General features: G+C 40.6%; 1 pseudogene; it reads left to right on the plus strand.

The window, feature by feature from the left end:
* The first annotated feature begins 6,955 nt into the window (after positions 1-6,955).
* Positions 6,956-8,117, plus strand: LOC110543084 (igE-binding protein-like; annotated as a pseudogene).
* The last annotated feature ends 284 nt before the right edge of the window (positions 8,118-8,401 follow it).

Consider the following 8,401-nt stretch of genomic DNA (forward strand, 5'->3'; position numbering starts at 1 on the left):
ACTGCTGTCTAATCCCCCCAGTTAAAGACTTATTTGTTCAAAATAGATGGCCTTTCCTCCACACTATTAGTAGACCTCCTAATAAGTGATACATATTATATTTGTCTCTCTACATTTTAGTAACTTCACCCAAGATGATTTTTCCTAGTTCCATCTGTTTGCCTGATAATGTCATAGTGTCATTTACTTAGCTGAATAATACTTCATTATGGAAATATTCCAATTTTCCCCAAAGGAGATTGTCAGTCTTGTCTTTAGTCCTTGGAGGGTGTTGGGACTTTATTAATTACATTTAAGGACAAACTATCAGCATAACCATGTTCTTGTAGCCTAGAATTCCCTGCTTTTTCTTCTGCTTCCTGGTGATTTGAATTACAATGTACCCCAATTTCCATCTATTTTGATGTAGAGTCCCCAAGAGGAAATGTCTGTTTAAGGTTAGGAGGTATGGCTTGTTAGATTATATATATTTGTTAGATAATATATAATTCATTTTGTTTTCCTAACTTCTTTCTCTGTCCTTTTGTCTTTTGTATACAGGAGGGCTACTGACTGTTTTAATTAATTTTGCATCCAGCCACTTTGCTGAAGGTGTTTATCAGCTGTAGGAGCTCCCATATAGAATTTTCTCAAATGATTTTTGAGCATCAAAAGAGATTATCATGTGTGTTTTTTCTTTCGTTTTTTTTAATATGGTGTGTCAAATTGATGTATTTTCTTATACTGAACCACCCATTGACCAAGTAGGGATGAAGCCTACTTGTTCATAGTGGATGATGTCTTTGATGTGATCTTGTATTCAGTCAAAGATATAAAGCACCTTGGTATGACCCTAATCAAGCAAGTCAAAGTCTTGTATATAAAAAAAAAAATTCAAGTCTCTGAAGAAAAATTAGGGAAGATATCAGAAGATGGACAGATCTCCCATGCTCATGGCTTGGCAGGTTTAACATACTAAAAATGGCCATCTTACTAAAAGCAATCTACAGATTCAATGCAATTCCCATCAAATAACCAACATAATTTTTTACAGAACTTGAAAGAAAAATTCTCAACTTCATATGAAAAAAAATAAGAAATCCAGAATTGCTAAAACAATCCTCTACAATAAAAGATCTTCTGGGAGTATCTCCATCCCTAATGTTAAGCTGTGCTATAGAGAAGCAGTAATAAAACCTGCATGGTACTGGCATAGAAAAAGAATAGTGGATCAATGGAACTAAATAGAAGAACCAGAAATAAACCCACACACTATGGACACCTGAGTTTTGACAAAGATGCCAAAACGATACAATGGAGAAAAGACAGCATCTTTAAAAATGGTGCTGGTCTAACTGGATGTCTAGATGTAGAAAAATGCAAAAAAAAAAAAATGAAATTCCAAATGGTTCAAAGACCTCAACATAAAACCAGACACATTAAATTGGTTAGAAGAAAAATTGGGGAAGATCCTTGACTTCATTGGCACAGGAGACAGCTCTCTGAATAGAACACCAACAGGACTGGATCTAAGAGTAACAATCAGTAAATTGGACTTCATGAAACTGAAAAGCTTCTGTAAAGCAAAGGACATTGTCATCAAATGCCTACAGATTGGGAAAGACTCTTCACCAAGCCTCTATGTGACAGAGGGCTAATATCCAGCATATATAAAGAACTAAAGAAGTTGCAAAGCAACAAGTCAAGTAATTGAATTAAAAAATGGTGAACAGAGCTGAACAGAGAATTCTCAATAGAGGAATATCAATTTTTCGAGAAACACTTAAATAAATGTTCAATGTCATTAGCCATCAGAGAAATGTAAATCAAAATGAAACTGAGATTTTACCTTACACTGATCAGAATTGACAAGATCAAAAACTCAATGACAACACATTCTGGAGAGATTGTGCAGAAAGGGAAACCCTCCTCCAATGCTGGTGGGAATGTAAACATGAACAAGCACTCTGGAAATCAATCTGGAACTTTCTTAGACAACTAGGAATACACATGCTCAAGATTCAGCTATACCACTCCTAGCCATATATCCAAAAGAGGCTCATGTACACAATAAGGACATTTGTTCAACCATGTTTGTAACAGTTTTACTTGTAATATCCAGAAGCTGGAAACAACCCAGATGCCCCCCAACTGCAGAATGGATACAGAATTTGTGGTACATCACACAAGGGAGTATTTCTCAGCAATAAAAAACAAGAAAATCATGAAATTTGAAGGTAAATTGTGGGATCTGAAAGGATGATCCTGAGTAAGCTATCCCAGAAGCAGAAAGACACAAGGTATATACTCACTCGTGTAGACATAAAATCTGTACACCTAATCAAACTAATCAATGAGGAGGACAGTGGCTAAAATGCTCAATCTCCATCCCAAAAGACAAAGAGGATGGACATCAGAGGAAGGAGTAAACAGGTGACAAGTTAGGAGCCTGCTACAGAGGACCTCTGAAAGGCTCCTTCCTGCAGACTATCAAAGCAGATGCTGAGACTTATGGCCAACTTGGGCAAAGTGCATGGATTGTAATTAAAGAATTGGGAAATAGGATGTTCTAGAGAGAACAGGAGCTCCACAAGGAGAGAAAAGAGCCAAAAATCTAAGGATAGTGTTCTTTTCTGAGACTCATACTACAACCAAGGACTATTCATGGAGATAACCTATAACCCCTGCACAGATGTAGCTTATAGCATTTCAGTGTCCAACTGGGTTCCATAGTAATGGTAACAGGGACTGCCTCTGACATGAACTGATTGGGCTCTCTTTGATCACCACACTCTGATGGGGGGGCAGCCATACCAGGCCACATAGGAACATAATGCAGCCAGTCCTGATGAGATATGATAGATTAGTATCAGAAGAAAGGAGAGGAAGTTCTCCCCTAACAGTTGCCTTGTGGAGGGTCATGCATGTAGAAGGGGGAGAGATGAATGGAGGGTTTTTTTGGGGGGATTCAAAGTAAATAAAATGTAATTAATAAAATCTAAAAGAAAAATATTTAAAAATATAATTCCTTTGGAGTTATATTATAGGAGGGTTTGCTTTGAGGTCGATATTCCAATAAAAGTTACCAGAAAGTGTGTGGTCTCTGTCTCTTAGCCTCTGTAACTTTATATTTTTGTTTCTCTTGGTCTTGGTCTCTCTATTTCTGAATCTTTTTTTCTAGCTCTTTCTCTCTCTGTCTTTTTGTCTCCCTCTCTCTGCCTGCCGCTTATGATTCAGTATGAAAAGCTCCAATTCTGTTGAAGGACTGCAACAAAATCACTGCTTGCTGACATGATAACCTTGATGGTCTCTGTAAAAATATAAGCAAGGTTCCAATTAAACACTTTTGTTCAAAGATTATTTTGGTCAGGGAGCATTTTCAACAGTAAGTAATTCACTGACTGAGGACATATCTGTATATTTAACAATTAGTAATTGAATCTGTAAACATCTGAAAGTCAGATGTCAAGGTCACTTCACTTTTGTTAATGTCCACTTGGAAGAAATATGTGACACTTTTCCTGAAATAAGCATCTTGGACACTGGAAATGTCATCTCTTGGTTGTGTGCTTTCACCTGCCCAGATTGAGGCATATAGGTCTGCTCAACCTTTTTCTCAAGCAGGCTGTCCACTTGGCACTTTTAATAACTGGCTCCTGAAACTCTTACTGGCTTTCACCTGTTTCATGATATCACTCTCAGCCAATCAGCACCTGTGAGAATCTTGAGGTTTCCATGGAAATGAGTAAACAAACTTTCCTCAGTGTCCAGTACCTCTGATTCTGTGAAACCCAACAAGTCTTTATCTCATCCTTTTATCCAGATTGCACACTTTTACTCCTGTTTACCTGTGTGAAAATGTCAGGTAAGAAATAAAACTTTTGTGTTTATTTAATTGGACAGCTTTCTAAATAGGCAAGCCTCAAAGTGATGTGAGATTAAGAGGAATGTACCGAATGACAAGGTGGTCTCATACTGTGGTCTTGGATCTGAAATTCCCTAGGTTGTGACTTTGAACTAAGAAGTTACTCCTGTACTCAATAAATGTACCTTCACATGCTTATTGATATAATAGGATGGTAGAGTCTAGGGTTCCCTGGGATATTGAATCTTTAAGATCAGGTGAAAGCAAATGGAAACCAGACAATTCCTGAGACTCCTTTGGGTGAAACAGAAAATAAACTGTGATGTAAAAGCAGAACTGAGTGGCAATAAACTGTTTGACATGTGGTTTTGTTGCACACTAGTGTTGGCAATCTTCTATAAGCAGGGTGCCTTGGCTCACTTGGCTGGTTCTGCAGCTATGTCCTACTCAATGGTCAGTGAAAAACGGTACTGGTCCTGGGTTTTACAGTTCAAACTGGTCCTTCAAGAGAGAACAGAAGAGCAGCTGTTGTTTATTGCTCTGATCTTCTAGACAAACTCTCTCAATGCAGTGTTAGTTACAAGATTGCTTGTTCAGAAGTGCCACCTGAGCTCATGTGGTCTGTGTTAGCTGGGTAACCACTAGTTCATGGCTAGAATTCTCTGCTACATAATGAGTTACTGGAAAGCAAGCCTTACAAAGTCAAATTATGCACACCAATAGCGGAATCTTTTCTCCATGTTAAAAGTTATTGTAAAACTTGTCAATACATTATTTTTAATTATGTGGGAATTTAATATAATTTACATTATAGTCATTTTCCATTGCTCCCAGGTTCAAATTCCTACCCATGTGCCACACTAATTTCTTTTTCCTTCAAAATACTTCAAATGAAGTCTGTGTTATTCGTGTATTCATTGGAACATGATTAGAGTCTCATTGCTATGACCCTTAAAGAAAACTGAGTTTTTCCTTGTTGTACCCTGGTACCACCCCCAAGAAGAAGCCATCATTCCTGAAGAGCTCTATACTTCATCACTTTGGTCACAATTTTTCTTATTTGTTTACTTATTATATATATATATTTTTCATTTTGTATCTCTTCTGCTGCCCACTTGCATTCTCTTTCCTGTCCCACCATCCTCCTTCATCTACCCCTATGCCTTTCTCTATTTCCCTGTAGGGGAAGCCCTCCTCACCCTTCTATCTGAACCTAGCTTACCCAGGTCTCATCAAGGCTGGCTTCATCTGTAGTCTGAATCTCACCACATTTTTCTCTGTGTGTCCTCAATTCCTCCACTTATGATACTCTTCCTGCTTCCTTGCCTGCAGGCTGCCCAGAGCTCTGAGGGGAGGAAGAATTTCATAGGGAAATTCCATTTAGAAATGAGTTTTTTAAAGTTTCTCTCTGCATAATATTGTGCTGTGGGTCTCCGTTTGTTGTTCCATTTGAAGCAGAAAGAAGCATCTCTGTGGATACAAGAACATGGCAATGATCTGCCAGTTCAGAGCAAAGAGCAACATATTTTAATAAAAACAACCTGAGCTGCATAAAATTTCTGTAGGATGCCCTGACTCAACAGCACAATTCATTGCCACCCAATACCCCTAGAAGAAGACTGGTTTGGTCACAATTAGATGGCCTATTAGAACTTTATTCCCCACTATTAGGAGACCTCCTAATAAGTGAATACATACCATATTTGTCTTTCTACATTTTAGTTACTGCTTCCAGGTTGAGTTTTCCTGGTTCTACATATTTGCTGAAAATATCATGATGTCATTTTCTTACTGAACAATACTGTAGAGAGCCCAGAGTAAAGTCGCCATTACAAGATGGCACTGGCATCCGGCTCTCATCCTGGTAAACACGTGGAGTTGTGCATGTGCTAAGGGGAAGGCGTGCCAAGTCACTGCCCAGCCCGGGGCATCATATTGGAGTGATGAGCTGACAGCCAATCAGGAGGGTACACGCCACCCTAAAGCATATATAAACCATGCCTTTTTTGGGGCTAGGGGTCTTCCTCTTTCCACTGTAATAAACACTTGCTGCAGAAGGATCCTGGTGTCCGCGTGCATTTTTGCTGGCGAGACGGTCGCGCGGATCACAACTGGTGCAGAAACCCGTGAAGTCTACCATCGCCTGCACCGAGGAGATCCCCCATTCATGGGGAGGATTCAGAACTGCAGGACTAAGGTAGGTTCTGAGAGGTATGTTTGGTCTTGATTTGTCTCATCTCTCACCCCAATTGGCAGGAGCTCTTGTAGCTTTCCCTTTTGTGATAGTGGTGCTCGTTCTCTTCCTTTTGGTTTCATTGTGCTTCCATAAATATTCTTGTTAAATAATAAATATTTTTGTTAGCTTGCCGCCATTGGGCACGGTCAGACGGACGTAGATAAGCCACGGTGCCCCTCCCTGTGTCAGCTTCTCTCATAGATAAGGGAGCTACTTGGGAGCTTCACATTCGGTGATTACGGCACTTTAGTCACTCTTAAAACAACATGAGTTAAAAATTTCTAAGAGAAGGGTTTATAACGGAGATTGATCGCGTGGCTCCCTGGTTCTTGTGCTCGGGGTCGCTGACGCTTGCTTCCTGGGATAAACTGGAAGGTGATTTGCTGAGAGGAACAAAATGGAAAGTTAACGGTGGGAACCAGATCATTGTGGATTCTAGTAAAGTCATGTTTAAAGATGAGAAATGCCGCTCTCCTGTAGCAGCGGGCCAAGGGGTATTAGAGGAACTACAAGGCAGCATGTCAGAAACAGAACGAGATAAGAGATTAGGAGTTTATAAAGAAAAGGAAAAGGACATGTCTAAGAAGAAAAGCCCTTCCGTGGACAGTAGGCCCACAGAAATGATAGAAAAGGGAAAGAATGCCCTGTGAGAGAAACATGAAAAAGGAGAAAAGGTTCCAAAAAAGAAGCCTCTTTATCCTATAAAAGAACTGGAGGCTTTAGGACTTGATAGCTCTGAATTGGAGGAACTAAGTCCCTCCAAGGAAGAAGATTTGGACGAGGAAGCAGCTCGTTATGAGAAAGACAGATACTATCCCGATGAGCGGCTGCTGCCACAAAATTGAAAGCAAAAGAAGACAGGAGATAAAAACTGCATGTTTTTTCAGTCTACCACCCTGGTTATCCCCAGTGCTCCTCCGCCTTATGCGGATAAGCCCTGTTCTGACTCCTTCCTTTCAAAGGGAGACAAAAGGAAGTTTTTACAAGCCTTCCCAGTGTTTGAGGCTGTGGATGGGGGCCGTGTTCATGCACCAGTAGAATATCCCCTTATTAAGGAACTTGCTGAATCAGTTAATAAATATGGAGTAGATGCTAATTTTACAGTCATGCAGCTTGAAAGACTCGCTAGTGTGGCCATGACTCCAAATGATTGGCAAAATACAGTAAAAGCTGCTCTCCCTAGTATCGGACAATACTTAGAATGGAAAGCCTTGTGGCATGATGCTTCTCAAACTCAGGTAAGGGCCAATGCCAATGCAGAAGATAATCAATGGCAATGGACCTTTGATTTGCTAACGGGGCAAGGCCAGTTCGTTCATAATCAGACAAATTATGATTGGGGAGCGTATGGCCAGATCTTCGCTGCAGCTATTAAAGCATGGAAAGCCCTCTCAAAAAAGGATGAGGCCGGAGGACACCTAACAAAGATTATACAAGGAGTCATTCTCAGATTTTGTGGCCAGGATGACAGAAGCAGCAGGCAGGATATTTGGAGACCCAGAACAAGTTAGGCCAATGATAGAACAGCTGGTGTATGAGAATGCCTCACCTGAATGTAAGACAGTCATTACTCCCAGAAGAGGCAAAGGGCTGACGGACTGGATAAAGATTTGCTGAGGACTTGGGGGCCTACTTACCAATGCTAGCCTTGCAGCAGCTATTTTGCAAAACAGGAACCGTCCTAATCCTGGAGGCCATAAAACCTGTTATAATTGTGGCAAACTGGGTCATCTGAAATGAGAATGCCATGCTCCTGCACAAAAGAAAACTCCAGGGCTTTGTACCAAGTGTAGGAAAGGTTATCACTGGGCCAATGAGTGTCGCTCAGTTAGAGATATTCAGGGAAAACTTATTCAACATGATACCCCTCCAGAGGAAAGAAATGAGAGTGTTCCAAAAAACGGGTTTCAAGGCCCCAGGTATCAGGGCCCCAAAAGATATGGGACACAAATGGGCAACAGGAAGACACATCTAGCTGCAGAGCTACAAGAGGCTCCGCAGGATTGGACCTCCGTTCCACCTCCCAATTCTTATTAATGCCACATATGGGAGTGCAACCTGTCCCAGTTGAGTTAAAGGCCCTCTGCCTGACAGAAGTGTCTGCCTTATTCTAGGCCGCTCTTCTCTTACCCTAAAAGGGCTTATGGTTCATCCTGGTATAATCGATCAGGATTATACCGTAAGACTTCAGGTTCTCTGCTCTTGTCCACAAGGCATATTTTCTATTTCTCCTGGGGATAGGATTGCTCAATTAGTTCTCCTCCCAAGTTTATATGACTGTTTTCCCTCTGCCGGAGTGTTGAGAGGCACCAAAGGGCTTG

This window comes from Meriones unguiculatus, assembly GCF_030254825.1.
Source record: "Meriones unguiculatus strain TT.TT164.6M chromosome Y unlocalized genomic scaffold, Bangor_MerUng_6.1 ChrY_unordered_Scaffold_35, whole genome shotgun sequence".
In the NCBI taxonomy this organism is placed as follows: Eukaryota; Metazoa; Chordata; class Mammalia; order Rodentia; family Muridae; genus Meriones; species Meriones unguiculatus.